The sequence below is a fragment of the Oryzias melastigma genome, linkage group LG15 (assembly GCF_002922805.2).
Source record: "Oryzias melastigma strain HK-1 linkage group LG15, ASM292280v2, whole genome shotgun sequence".
NCBI classification, from domain to species: Eukaryota; Metazoa; Chordata; class Actinopteri; order Beloniformes; family Adrianichthyidae; genus Oryzias; species Oryzias melastigma.
Window position 1 is genome coordinate 11,623,895 of NC_050526.1, and position 15,782 is coordinate 11,639,676.

A 15,782-nucleotide genomic window follows, 5' to 3' on the forward strand; every position below is an offset into this window, starting at 1 on the left:
ATGAACAGTTTATTCCAATTTAAGTCACACATGGTTGAATGTTCAAAACAAAAATGTTGCATTAGATGGAACCAAACAAGAAATGTGATTTTTGTTTTCTATAATGATTTTCTCGGTAGTTCCTTGATGTCACCGGCTTCATGAGTCGCGCGGCCTCCCTTTGCCTCTCCACGTTTCCAGCCAGCTGCCAGCCCACGCGCGCCCCCTGTCAGCAGCTCTCATTGGTGGTGCAGACCGCCTATCAGCAGTCGTCATTTCCGGGGCGTTCCCAATCTGCAATCCCACCGGAAGTCGTGATCCTTTCCCCGCTCTCCATTGGCTGCAGCCGGAGTCAGTTAGCGTTCCCTCCCACTGAGCTCCGTCCGCCTCTCCGGCACTCTGTCTGCCGAGACCGCCGTCATATTGGTTGCTACAAGCCGCGTCGACCGCGGCAGAAAAGACCCCACCATGATGAGCAACGGGGCTGTCGCGGTATTTAAAGAAGGCTTGACTTTTTAAAAAAGTATTTTTTATAAGTATATTTTTAAAATATCGGGATGGTACCGCCAGGGATTTTTGTGCGAGTTTTGGTTTCCGACACCGTGGTCCGCAAGGGGGATCTATGCCCAACTTCTCTTAATAGCCATTTTTTGCAGACAAAGAGAGCTGTTGAGTAAGGCTTTCAGGAGGCTCACGGGTAAGATGTGAATTCTAGAAACACTCTGCTGTTGCCAGACATTTCACATGTATCTGCTTAGTCACTAAAACTTAAAATAACCTCCTTAGTTTATTGTTTTGTCAAATTCTATGTCGATTTTTTAACAAGCTAACACGCTATGCATGCTAGGTGGTTAATTAGCTTAAGCTAACTCAAATGTTAGAAATTCCTAACCTGGAGATGCTAATTGTTAGCATTTTTGACAACTTGTGAGCCGGGGCGATAACTTAATAAGTGACCCAAACTAAAAGACGGGTTTATCTTCTATGTCTAGTATTTTAGTTGACCTCCCCGAAGTTAGTTGTGAGTCTGAAAAACGTCCTGCTCGGTCGGCAGCTACCTTTCGAGTTGTACTTGGGCTGGCTGAGAATCGGGTTAGCTGGTCCGCTAGCTTGGCATGGAGCAGAGAAAAACGGGGCCTCCACAAACCTGAAGGCCCCTCAACCATTTCTATAGATTCGCTAGGATCAGGGCACAGCTGAATAGTAGGAATGATGGAGAAATTGGTGTCGATACTTGGAATGTGTCCTTATAATTACCGTAGTTATAACGCAGACATGCAGTCTGAAGTATGTGGGGATCACTTGAAACTCTCTTAGGGTTTTTTTGAACATACCTAAAATAATTATTGGTGCCTGTTTTTGGATTTTACAGCAAATTTTGTACGTTTTAATCTCTGTAAAATAGTTAGATTATGTGTTGCTTCCAAAGCCTTTTCCAGTGTATAGTAGAATCAGCTAAATGTAATTTACTTTAACAAAAAAACATTACACTTGTAATTGTTGCTTTTAGCTAAGATTAAGCTTTTTCCATATTTTTTCTTGGCATTAAATCCCCATTATATTGTAGTTTGGAAGAAAAAAAAACTGAAAATCTATATCCAAATTGTAAATACAAGCACCGCATTTCATCAAGTTAATATCAAATTCTCAGCAGTTTACCGCCAACCCACATATCTTTGAGAAAGTAAAGGTTCTGCACATTTCTATCTAACTTCAGTTTGGTCGGAGCACAGCAGAAATCCTGAATATTGTCTTCCTCCCAACCGTCTCATGGATTCGTGTGATCCCTGGAGAATGGGTGTGTTGGGCTGCTGGAGAACAGAAGTAGCTTAGTTCAGTTTCAGGATGGCTCTAAGTGGATGTGGACTGGATTGCAGTGTAATTGTGGCTTTTTTTTGATAGTTATCTTTTTTTTTTCTTCAAACCTTAGATTAGTCTTGACAGGAATGTTGGATGTGATGTTGCGCCTCCTTTGTGTGGTTATGCAGACCCCATACCAACCTCTTCTAATGTAAAGCAGCTTGTGCTTTCATGTTTGTACTAGTTAAAGAAATCTCACATCATGACGTTTTGATGAAGCAGTGATCAGTACAAAGCTAATCTGCCAACTTTTTAGCAGTTTTTTCATTAGCTTTGATCATTCTTTTAAATGTATTCAAACTGTTAAATACCAGCTATCAAACTATTGTCATCTTTTCCTTTAGTTTTTATCTTCTTTGAAAATGTTTACTTCAACATTGACAGTTTTTTTTTTATTTTAGAAGAACATTTAACAAGCATGGCCTTGATTTTCAGTACAAAGTTATGACAAAACTTACAGGTGAAGCATTCCAGCCAACATGGCAATCTCTGCTTAGGATTTCGCTTTCTAAATACTACATCTCTTTGAATTAAAATGTTACAATCTGTGAAGAATTTGTTTTAGTTTGTAGATTTTTTTCGTCCTGGCTGAACTCATAAAGTCCAGATTCACTGGCACATTTCCGGGTAACTTGTGACCCAACCAAAATGGGGATTATTACAAGTTTTGCTTTCACAAATTAGATTAAGCTACACAAGTCATCAAAGCGAGCATTGAACCATGTCGCTTCTTTTGATGAAATCCCGGATTCCTGTCCAAGTCTGGAATCTGAGCCTAATGGGATTTTTTTCTCCTTTTGGATAAAAATTGGAAAATTGCTACTTGGCCTCTGAACTAAAAACTAGAAAGAAAAACACTCTAGTTTAAGTTAAAACTATTAAAGATACAGTTTTTATAGTTTTATTTTTGTACCTTAAACAAAAGAGCTCTCATTTGCTCATCAATCTGTTTATTAGTTTTTAAAGTAAAGTTTAGGCCTTTTTTTAATGTTCTGAGCCAAATGTTGTTTTTTTATTCATTACATTTTAACTTTTTTCTTTTAAGAGCTGCAGCAGGTCATGGAAATTTCTATCTTCAAAAAGTCAGTCTGTTTTGCATCAGTTACAGGCTCTTACAATAACACAGAATATCAAATTTTAACCAGGAGTACATGTAGAGGTGTGTCCAAGACCACATATGTACAACAAAATAAGGGATACTGTACATCTAAAAGGACGATGACCCTATTTATGTAAAATATTAAGTTTGTAATGTTTCACTTGTAAATGAAAAACTTTGACTTTGTATCCTGAATTTAATATGAAAACTGACTTCATCTGTAAAAAGTTTGTGATAAACTATATGCTTCCTGAAGCACTGATGTTGGGTTAAAGGGTTTTGACTCTTTTTTTTTTTTTTTGCATCCACTTCAAATATTATTCTTATCATAAATTAATCTTATCAGCAGTAAAAAAAAAAGAGAGAAAGAAAGAAAGAAGACTTGTTTCTGTGCTGATTTCTACAGTTAATTTCAACAATCTTAAAAAAATCTTGTCATTAGTTGTTATTTACTTTAATTGGTCCTGGGCACTGACTGTATATGAGAACTGGACTAAGTCAGTGGGATGTCACCCATAGAAAATTTCTTTCTTATTGCTCCAACCAAATGAGGTCTATACATTCACCTTTTTTTTTTAAACGGGCACCACCATGTTTGAGCCAGTTAACGTTAGTAATTAGCGATTGGTCGGAATCGGTTTGAGTCGATGTTTCTGAGGCAACCACTTTCACCAATAAGGAGTGGGCTTGTTAGAAGTCCATACCCAAAGTCAAAGTTGCAGGATCTCAAGTATCACTAAAAAATGCAATATATAAATCCTTATATTCTGTACTGGACAGTTAGTGATAAGCATAGTAGCTGAGTTTCAGCATTTTATAATCCAACAAGAAAGAAGGGTTAGGCTTATGTTAATAATAGGAGTGTAACGGGTCACAAAACTCTCGGCTCGGTGTCATGGTTTAAGGGTCACGGTTCGGATCATTTTTCAAATCGGTAAAAAGTCAAAAAAAAAAAAAAACAAGAAAATAAAAGCCTAAAATTACTTTTTGGGAAAAGGTTCAAAACATATTAAGACTTCACACACACGCACAATAAATAAGCCTCAATCAGTAAATATTTTGATGTTTATTATTTATACCAGTATATTTAAACCAGACCCAAACATTTTTAAACTTTGAACACAAACGAAATGCTAAAACATGTAGTTTCTGATTACATTTACATGTCTTGGAACTAAATCTACAAAAATTGAGAGAAAAGAATGCTTAAAAATAGTGTTGAAAACACCAAATCTATGCGGAGTACCCCTTAAAATGCAAATTTTCCTATGCTTATATTCAGCTCTTAAAATTAAATAAACCTGATATTTCACCGTTGGTGTCCACCATGATGAAATTGAGAAGTTTTTGATGGAAGCTCTGCCCACATGCACTGTGAGCTTCAGATTAGCAGACTTTTAGATAACTGTCAATCAGCTACTTTGGTGCTTGTTAAAACAAAGAAGATGTACACGAATTTGACGCAAATTGCATTCGATGTGAACGGACAATTGATTTAAATAATGCGAGCATGAGGTTTGTGCACGTGCGGTGGGTGGGGGTTGGAGTGGTCCTCGGTACACCCATGTGCCGAACCGTGGCTTCTGATTCCTTAGACCCCCAGTTAATGTGCCACTAACAACAGAATTTAACCTTGGCTACATATAAAATACGTGCTGCGATGCAGCAATGTACATCTTGTCCACACGTATTAGGCTACGTGTGGACAAGATTTAGTTCTATTAGTCTTTGTGTTTGTTCGCACTTAAAAATGTACAAACATCCTTGGCCTAAAAAAACCCCCCAAAACAGCAAACACCAACAGCTGTAAAATACGTGTATGAATGGACAGGAGATAAATTATTTTAATTCATAATTATCGTGCCTGTTTGTGGGTTCACCATTTGATGTTATTCAATTCAAATTTAGAGCAATATAAAGTTTTTTTAAGCACTTAGATTTTAGACAATAACTACAAGTGCTCAAAAAAATCAAAAGAAATCTCAAGGTTTCCAAACAGAAAGACAAAACTGCAAAAAAAAGCTCTGAAATGACCACAGACGGCACCGGTAGATTACCAGCTTCAAGGACTGGTTACTGTACTCGACTGCTTGGCCAAATTAAGAACAGTGATCCCATGCAAAGAGGCAATTCTACAACAGAATAGCAGGAGAAAAAAAGAATCAAGGTGTTGCAATGGTTTAAGTCAAAGTCCAAACTCTGAGTGTGTTTTTTTTAAATGTGCCAAACCTTAAGGGAGCTGCGCACAGGCAGGAGATTATGAAAATAAAAGGTGCTATGAAATATAGAATTCCAAACAGGTAGAGTATTGAATCTGATTATATGATCATTGTAATTATAGGGTGTTGTTTGTTTGTCACACGTTGCTTCTGCCTTCTGTTGAAAAAGTAATGATGGGGTGTAATTGTTATTCCTGCTGTTTATGTGAGGTCGTTTTTACTTTTGATTAAGCTTCATATTTGCTATATTTACTCCTCTGCTGTTATTGTCACCAGACAGTGTTTCTTATTCAGGGCTATCTGGCATTTTTTGGGTTGGTGGTTCAAATCCCAGTTCTTTCTGTCACATTAGTGGATATTAATATTGGCATAGTACTGGATTTGGTTGACAGTTTTATCCCAAAAAAAGTATCTGTTCCAGTAGGAATAAAAATTTCTGCCTTTTAAGTCCTACTCCAATCCTCTTTTGATCTTTTTTCAAGTTTTTTCAGTTGTCTTTTAATTATGATTTTTGCAGTTTTTAGCCAAAATCAAAATCTTGTCATTTTCCAGGACATGGCTTCTGCAAGGTGGCAGTAGCTCATCAGATACTCGCTTCAGAGTTGTGGGTGGGACTATTGTTGCAGGGCAACGTCGCCCATCTGTTTACACTCTCCCCCACTAGCTTACAGCCCTCACAACCCTATCCTAACATTAGCGGTTCAACAAAAATGCCGAGCGATACAGTTTACAGTCTAGGTTTAGATTCCAGTTCAGACAAGAAAAACAAAGATGTACCACATTTTCACGACCATAGGGCGCACTGGGTTATAGGGCGCAGTTTCACTTACTGGTGCTTTTTCTGTATTTAGCAGATGCATAAGGCGCTCTTGACCATAGGGTGCGGGCATGGTAAATCTAGGGCTGGTCACCAAAGTTTGATTCCACGCAGAAACAGTTATGATTTACACAGCTCTACCGAAACCGAAAGCAGCTGCTGCAAACAGTGCGGCAGTTCATTTAAGGTCTATTGGTCTTTGGACATATCAATCATTTCTACTTTCTTCAGTACTGTGAAGTTTTAGCCAATCCCTTTACTTTTCCTGCCATAGTGGGCGGGCTCATATAAAGCAGCTATTGAGGCGAGCACGAGAGCGTGTGCCGCGTAGTGCTTGAAAATCGGACTTTATTTCACAGCAGATCACAGAGTTTGACAGGTGCTGCATCGCGTCAGCCAATCCAGAACTCAACTTTTGGCTCGGGCTGTTTTCAGTGACCCGATCTGAAATAAAGAAGCGAAATACAAATCCATTACGACTGTCTTTGTCCTGTCACAGTGCGGCGGTTCTGTCTGCAGACTGACATCCTCCCTTCAGCGGCGTCTGCTCGCTCCACACGCCGGGGGAGAGACAGGTGCTGCAGGGGGCGGGGAGGGCGGGTAACCTGCTTGGCTCTCTTGAACTGAGATGTTTTGTTTATGTTTGTCGAGACAATAATAATAAAAAACGTCCCCTATTTTTCCTCCTCTCAGGTTAATGCGGGACAGTCTTTATCTCAGTCACAGAAACAGCCGAAGCGCCCCCTCACAAGTTGCCTCAATAGTAACAAATTATCTGACATAAAATGTTAAATTAATTCAAACACTTTTGAATTTGAACGAATGGGATTTTTTTTTTTTTTTTGTTCCCTACATTTACAGCTTTGGAGAAGCAAGGGAGCACGGACACGCGCTCCCTTGCTTTGTGTGTGGCGCTCACTTCGGCTATAAAACAACAACAACAATAAAGCCCACACTTCATGCTTCAAAGTTTTCATGTAATCCGCCTTCCAAAAAAAAAAAAAAGCAGCAACACAGTAGGCGTACTGCACTATAGGGTGTGCCGCACATTTTGGAGAAAATTTGAGACGTTTATGCGTTCCTTATGGTCGAAAATACGGTACATGGATCTATTTGTCTACAAGTCAGTTATCAAAATGGAGCAGAGCAGGGATGTTGTGGTCTGCCCCGTGTATTTTCTAGACCACTTTTTAGATTGGCATTTTTCTTCCACTTCAAATTCGCAAGGATTTAAATAAATAAATACTCAGAAGTGGGATTTATAAGCTTAACTTTCTTTATAAATGTCCTCCAACATCAGGAAATTCAACAAGCATATGTTGAAAAAACTAAAAACTAGGGATGTCCCGATCCGATCACGTGATCGGAAATCGGGGCCGATCACGTGGTTTGGGACTCGATCGGAATCGGACTCCTTTGTCCGATCAGGATCGGATATTTCATTGATTCTCATTAATATCAGAGCTTTATATTTCATCTTATCATTCCGGATAAATACTCCACAAGAAGTCTGCATGTCATGAAAAGATCACAAAATGTCATTACCAGAAAACAACAGCAGAAAACGGCAGACGCTCAAAACAACAGCAGAAAACGGCAGACGCTCAAGCAGAAGGCTAACTTGTAAACAAAGCTAGCTAAAAAGCTAACTTCCGGGACCAATAAGTCTTTTAAAAACGCATTAAACTGACAGCAAGTGTCTCTATTGGTTTGTCATAACTCAAACAACAACCTCTAAAGGTATTCCAACAGAAAAAGACAGTATTTTTTTTTCTTCTAATGTGAAGCTCCTCGTGCTGCAGACAGATGGCTAAACAGCAGCTGCTAACTGCTACATGCTAGCGCCGTGATTTTACTCCTTAGGACACGAGCTGTCCTTTGATATGCCTGTTTTATTTATCTGACAGAGAAATAACAGTTAAGAAAATTAACTACTGTGGTAATAAAACCGAAAATGTGATGTCTTAAGAACTTAAAAAAGAAGTACCGTATTTTCCGGACTATAAGTCGCGTTTTTTTTCATAGATTGAATGTCCCTGCGACTTATACTCCAGTGCGACTTATATACGAATTTTTAATGAGATGAGATATGGACCGTAAGTCTAGAGTGCCCTCTTATGGTGATCTATGCAATTACTTTATTTACTTTAGTTATTCAGACGTGACACAGAGGACGAAGAATTTAAGGGATTTAGTGATATGGAGTGAGATTGCGTGCAATTAATTACAGTAAAGATACAAAGTTGATGAGTTCTTGAGGCTATAGTTAAATAAAACTGTTATGTTATATAAATGCTACACCTTTTCGTTTTTTTCATGATGCTAATATGTGAATATGTGTTGACACATATTCAGCCTGTTTTCTATTCACTTATGAATGTTATAACTTACCTTCCAGGATGATGTAATATCGTTTTTTTCAACCAGTTTGTAAAATAAATTACTTGAAAAAAATGCGACTTATACTCCAGTGCGACTTATGTATGGTTTTTTCTTCTTCATTACGCATTTTTTGGCCCCTGCGACTTATACTCCGGTGCGACTTATAGTCCGAAAAATACGGTACATAATCTTAAAAATAAATAAATAAAACTAATAAATTAAAACTAATAATGATATCAGCTATTCATGAACACTCATCAAATTTTATGCTAAAACAAAATCATAATTTATTTTTAAGAATTCTAAATGAGGACAGGAATCACATTTGGTCAAAAATGTTCAATAGCTCTAAAGATGTTAAAGCTAAAGTCACTAAACTTTATCACATGACTAATTATCACTTATGTAACAATAATTTTTTTTTGCTAGTTTATATTTGCTGTATTTTTACTTGTTTATTAAAGCTACTTCACAGAAGTGTTTTATTTAAGTTTTTAATGATAAAAGAAGATTAATGAAATATAAATAAGGGACAACACTAATCCGTTTCTTCAGTTTATCCATGTTTTACATTTTTTTTATAAAAGTATCGGATCGGGACTTGGTATCGGCAGATACACAAAATCAAATGACTCTGAATCGGATCGGGCCCAAAAAAACCTGATCAGGACATCCCTACTAAAAACCCTTTTTTTAAAAGGACAGATTGAGTTTTAAAGTCTTCTTAATGTGGTTCTGCTCTACAACACTGCTACCATGGCTGTGAACACATTAACACTACTGCTGCAAATGCTGGCTGTGTTGTGACAACTTGTTGCTTTACTTATCTGTTTGCTCCATAGAGATCCACCCTTTAAATACCTGCCTCATTCACTAGTTTTACTTGCCACTAAAAAACCTTCTCGTAGCAGCGGTTTCCTTTATGATGCAGAGTTTTGCCGCACTGGCTGCATGACGAGAACGTACTGTTAAAGCCAAATCCTTCAGATAATGGTTTATATGGGAAACGACGGTTTAAGGCCGGTCTATGTCTGAGATTACACCAGCCTTTTACAACAAAGCACCAAAAACTTAACTGGATTTGACCGTTGGGAACAGATTGCCTAACTGTAACACACTGACATCCCAAAAAATCTTTCTATTGTAATCGACCTCCATGTTTATTGAACAAAGGCAAACTGTAAGCATTAAGACTGAAGCAGGAGGATAAAATGCTTTTGTAAAAGAATTCTAATTTGACAAAAGATCATTTTCAAATCTCAAGGCTGTGATTATATTCAAGTGATATGAACGCTCAGGGTTTTAGTAGAGATGTTATCTATTTTACTTGTTACTCTGGATTTTTATTTCCCATTCAAAAGTTTTAGCACTAGCAGAATCTATACCAGCAAAACACAAATGCTAAGGATGTGCTGCTGTGGAATTATGTTCCATGACTAAATGCCTGACATTATGTTATCTAAATACCGTCCTGGATTTTTAGTTTTCAATTCGGCAACTTTTAGGCTTTGGCCTTGGTTTTTTGCCTTGATCTCTTAAATAAAAAAAGGTGTCAAAAATGTTCAAAACTCATTGCAAAAAAAAAAAGAATTTATTCGGCCCTGCTTGAGGTTCATGTTTTCATACTGAGCCAGGCCATTCCCAGATGGAATGCACTGACGATGAGTATCTGAGATCAGAAACTCTAGTGGGAATTCACTCAGAAGCCCATTTTTTGCAGTCAATTCTAAAGACCCATACAACGGAAGCTCTGTCTTTTCTCTCTAGCTACTTTCAATTGTTAATTTATTCACACCTGAGTGGAGATGAAAATCCTGACCTTACGTGAGGGTTTGTTCAGGGTTACATCATTAATAAGCTGAAGGAATGTAGCCAGTAGTGAGCTTTCTCTTTGTGAAAACATAACGTTTAACTATAGATATATTATCACTGGACAAAGCGGGGTTTGACGTCTCCCATAGAAAATGCCTTATCTCAGGTTCTCGCAAAATATGGCAAAATCCGTCAATGATTTTGGTACTTCCTATTTGGAACACAAGGGGGGAGGCTCTCCATTGGATTATTTTGTTGTCAAGGTTTTAAAGTCAATTGCAAAACACTGCGTCTCCTTTTGTGCTTCTTTTGGTACTTTTTCGGACCTCCGCCATTCATTACTCGAGAAGACTCGATCCATAATGATGGCGCATGTCTGTCACGCTGTATGTCATGTGACTTCCAATCCAGTAATATATGTCATTGATTACAAGAAAAAACACCGCAGAGGGGGCAGAGGAGGAACAGCTCGGATTCAAAGTCCCAGGCAGTCAACAAGCTTTTGCCTTCTCGCTCTTGCAGCTTTTTGTAGAAGATGGTAATAAAACGATCTCTCAAAAATCACTGATCGTCAGCTTTGGAGAACGTAAGACGGTTTATATCGTCATATCGCCCACCACTAACCTGAACCCTTCGATTGCTTGTGCAATCAATGTAATCTACTGGATTCTAAAGTGAGAAAAGCTAGCTGCTTTTTTCTGTATCAGAAACGGTTGGTTTATTGATCACAAAACATTTAAAAGTTTGTTTTGTTTTTTTAGTTGAAGTTTCAGCTTTGTGAAGCATTTTAAATTCCTACTCCAACTATATTTGAATTGTTTTCAAAGCATTTAAGTGTTTTTTTTCATTACGATTCTGCTGTCTTAACCCAAAGTCTACAAGCTTGCAGCTTTCTAGGAGATAGTTTCTGTAGAGTGACAGGAGTTCATTAAAAATTCACCTCTGTGGGTGGGGCTGTTGGTGTAAAGTAAATCTCACTCTATCTACTGAAATCTTTGTTTACTCACTCTCTTGCTAGCTTACAGCCCCTCTTATCCCCAAGCCAACATTACAGTGCAGCAAAGATAGTGAGCAATATTGTACTTATCCAGCTGTATAGTTTAGATCAAGATTCCAGCTCAGACAAGGAAACCAAAGACACTTATTGATCTATTTGTCTACAAATTGATGTATCAGCATGGAGCAGAGCAGGAAGACTTGGGTCCGCCCATTTCACTTGCTGTCACAAACTTAAGCTTTTTCATAGTGCACGTTATCCTTAATTTGTATATACTATATAAATTCGGTAGTTTATCATTATTGTAGAACTCTGTTTTAAATAAAGGGATTTATATTTACCAGTTTGTAAGTTCACCATTATCAACTCTTAATGCACATATTGACATTAAATAAAAATGGGAAGGGACTATGTAAGGGCTGCACAGTGGTTAGCGCTCTTGCCTCACAGCAAGAAGGTTCAAATCCGGCTGGGGGATCTGAAAAACACCAACTGGGGATCTTTCTCTGTGGAGTTTGCATGTTCTCCCCGTGCATGCGTGGGTTTTCACCGGGTACTCTGGCTTCCTCCCACCATCCAAAAACATGCTTCATAGGTTAATTGGTTGACTCTACATTGCTCCTAGGTGTGAATGTGAGAGTGTCTGTGTGTATGATTGATTCCCTGCGACAGACTGGCGACCCTGCCTTCGCCCATCAGTAGCTGTGTTAGTCTCCGGCACTTCCGTGACCCCGAAAACGGATAAAGCGGATAAGAAGATGAATGAAAAAAATTAATGAATGACTATGTAAGTGTTGTTAAATGTAATGGGGTCGGTTCACCAAACTTTTGAGCTGGTGCACCCAAGAAAAAAAGTTAGTCGCACCGGTGCAACCAGTAGAAAAGTTAGTCCAGAGCCCTGAGTCTTAAAGTGTTGAGGCTTGGCGAGAAATATCTCCATGAAAAGAGTGAAAGGATTACTTACAACTTGACTGCTAGTGTGCTCATATTTGTGGCACATATCTACTGGAAAAAAAAGTTGTTGCGCGTCTTCTGCTCCTAGTTGATTGAACATTTTTAAAGGCCTCGTGCGGTGAAAATCGTGATTTTTCTTAAACTGCAATAAAACATTAGTATTTATGTCACAAATGAACCCCGTATAATTATTTTGTCACCCGCGGCCCCGTGCACTCTCTACAAGCGTTCAAAGATAGCGCGGTCACTCAGATTTTCTGCAGCCACCGATAAGTAGGTCATAGGTTGTGTGACGTCAGTACAGGAACATACAGCTAGATCCGCTAGTGTTGTGATGACTTTCTGGGCATGGAATTACTTAACATAATAGAATTTGGACTGCCGTGGATTTGGGGATTCGAACGGGATAATGGTGAATAGGAGGGTGGTATTTGGGTGCAGTAATGTGCCAAAGAAGGGGGTCTCCCTTCATGAATTTCCCGTTTCAATAAAGGAGAGGGGCGTCAGGGGGAGGCTTTGAGCCCTCACCGGCCTTCCGGAGGAGGAACGCTGGGGGTGTACGGGCACCTGGCGGGCGCGCGCCGGACGGCCAGGGTGAAGCCGCCGTGCCGCGCTGAGGGGGGGTTTACGGTTTCGAGGCCCCGGGCCGGGCATGGGGGGGCGACGTGGGTTCGCCGGACAGTTGTCCGGCGCTGGCAGCCGAGCCCGCACGAAGGGTTTTTACTCCCTCCCGGGGCCGTGAGGCCGGCGGGGGTGGCCTCCGCGTGGGCGAGGGAGGCCGAGAGGGCGGCGGGGGAGCGAGCCCACCCGTCGCCGCAGCATCAGCAGCAGCTGACCCTCGTCCGCGGCAGCCCGCGCGGGCCGCCTCGGCGGCGGAGGACCCGGGGGGGTCTCCGTCTGCCTCTGCCCTGGAGGAGGACGACAAAGGACGCTCCGCGGCAGCGGCGGCGCCTTTCCTTTTCCGGTAATGGTCTTTCCGCAGGTTCACCTACAGAAATCTTGTTACGACTTTTAATTCCTCTAAATAGTCAAGTTTGATCGTCTTCTCGGCGCCATCGCTGTATGAGCTTTCACCATCGTCATCCGAAGCCCCTGTATCCTCAGATGAGGAAACCTCCGGTTCAAACTGGTAGGGCTGTACACCCTCAGAACCCTGTGTCGTTAAAATTCCCGTGTTTGATGAAGGCTCGTCACCTTCATCCAAAGAAATATCCGCTAAATCGTGGTCTACGTCGCTTCTCAAACCGTCCGCCATTGTTGTTTACACTCTGGGATCCCTGAAGTGACGTCACGCGCAGCCCCCGCCCATCACCACCTATCGCCCAAATTTAAAGCTGTGCACGACCATAAAATGATCAATAAAATCGCGCTGGATCATTTTAAGTGAATATTTTTATCAGATTTGTTTTCCAAGTTCCATTGACTTTCTACATAAAAAAAAAAAAATGCCACTGCACAAGGCCTCTAATAAAAAGCATTGTCAGCATGTGTAATTATCATGAGTTAATCAGGGTCGACCGATACCCATATCAAGATCAGCATCGGCGCCAATATTTTTCTATTTTGACATCTATTGGTATCAGCCTTTTTTTTAATTTTTTTTTTTATTCTGACGGCCAATAATGAACTGGTTGTTGACGGCTCTGAGGCAGCCGCACCTCTTTCTTTGCATTGTCCCGCCCACTGCACTATCTGTTACCTCACGACTAAATGTGTCTGAATCGCCAAATAAAAAAGATGCAGAAAATATAGACATGTAAGCAACCCATTATTTTATTACAGTGTGATTAAAATTTTTAATACCAAAGTAAATTCTGTTGAGTTTTATAGCAGGAAAGCATGAAGCTACAAAATACTGAGTGACACACAAAAAGCTAAGCAACAGCAAAGCCCCTCTTGTCCATGAAAAAATAGGACAATAATGACTTAAATGTTATTTATCTTTAGATCTTTCTGTGTTGATTGAGAGAATCCAAGTGGCAAAAACGACATTGCTAAATGAAGTGTACGTGACCGATGATGTTTTGCTATCCCAATGACTGCGTGCAGCTGATGCTTTGCAGCCGAAAGCGCGTGCCAGGTGAACTTACACAGATTGTTTGATATTAAAAGAAGGAAAAAAAAGATCCTACTTCCTGAATTGCTGTCGCGCCCCTTTCTAACTCTGACACAGTCCGCACTGTCACCACTGAACTCTGCGGTGAGTTCAGGGGCAGTTGGACATGAAAAAATAAGAGTTTGTTTGACTGACTATTTAAAATGGGTATAGTAGAAGTTGGAAAAAACATCAAAATATCTATTACATTTTCAGAAGTTGTCTTTATTGGTTTGATTTAAAAAAAGCAACAAAAAAACAACAGCTACAAGCTTCCCAAATGCTGTAAAAAATAGCATGAGTTGGGAATATGGCAACATTTTTTTCAAAATGAATGCAGCAAATTAACATTGGCCTATATTGGCTAGCCGCCACCCAGACTTGAAAAAAATATTGGTATAGTAATGGCCTTGAAAAAAACCATACCGGACGATCCCTATGAGTTAGCATTAGCAAGACTACAGGGGGACAAATCAGAGGATAGAGACATGAAAGTTTGCTTTTAAATGAAAGAAAAAAGCAAACAGATTCACCTTTACACGTCTCATTATAATTGTTTATACCTCTTAAAAATTTACAATTTAAACAAATATTTATTTCAATGTTTGTAAATAATCACGTTTTAGAAATTGTTTACAGCAAACTAAATTCACTGGCGTTTAGCTTTTTCTTTATCACTCAGCTACTCCCTTTAGAAGGCATCACAGTGAATCATCTGTCTTTATCTAAGCCTCTCCTCTTTATCCTCCTTGCTCACACCAACCACCATCATGTTGTCTTTTACTGCATCCATGAACCTCCTTTTGGTCTTCTTTTAGGGCTCTTTCCTGGAAGCTCCAACATCAGCATCCTTTTACCAGCATCATCTCTGTTCCTCCTCTCAAGGTGTCCAAACTATCTCAGTCTGCTTCCCTTCATTTATATTCAAAACATCTACCATGATCTTTTCCACTGATAGATTCATCCCTCATCCTGGTCACTTCCAAAGAGAATCTTAAAATCTTCATCTCTGCTACTTTCAGCTCTGCTTCCTGTTTCTTTCTCAGCAACCATCAACATGGCTGCTCTCACCATTCTTCTACTAGACCTTTCCTTTCATTCGTGATACCATTATTTTGCTAACAACTCTGCTTCACTTTTTTCCGTATATATATAAAAAACATTGTTCAATAATAATAATTGGTGAGAAAAAGATTGGATTTGACATTATTCCTGAGACAACCTTAGCAGAGAGAACTTTATCACAAACAATGTTTATGCAATGGTGTGTAGTTTAATTATAATCCAAGAAAACTAACTAGTTTTATTTCACCTGTTGTTTGCCATGTTATTATTTATTTCTTTTACAAATTGAATGTCTAAGCAGTAGGGGTATGAATCTTAGGTTAACTCACAATAAGATGTGATTCAAGATACATGGCTCACGATACAATAATGTGTATAAATGGCAAACATTGCGATAATCATAATATTACCTTGGTACAATGTTCCCTCTAATTTTTTGTGCGTCTGAGCAAACACAGAAACTCACTGAGCGCTCCTTCGACCGCAGTGAGCAACAATGAGGG

At 39.5% G+C, this 15,782-nt stretch overlaps 1 protein-coding gene across 1 annotated transcript in view; it reads left to right on the top strand.

Annotated features, from left to right (window-relative positions):
• The first annotated feature begins 327 nt into the window (after positions 1-327).
• socs5b (suppressor of cytokine signaling 5b) overlaps positions 328-15,782 on the top strand; it is a 25,540-nt gene continuing 10,085 nt past the window's right edge. Inside the window, exon 1 of the mRNA XM_024297138.2 lies at positions 328-676. The gene's annotated coding sequence lies outside the window, so the exon portion shown is untranslated. The remainder of the gene's footprint in view (positions 677-15,782) is intronic.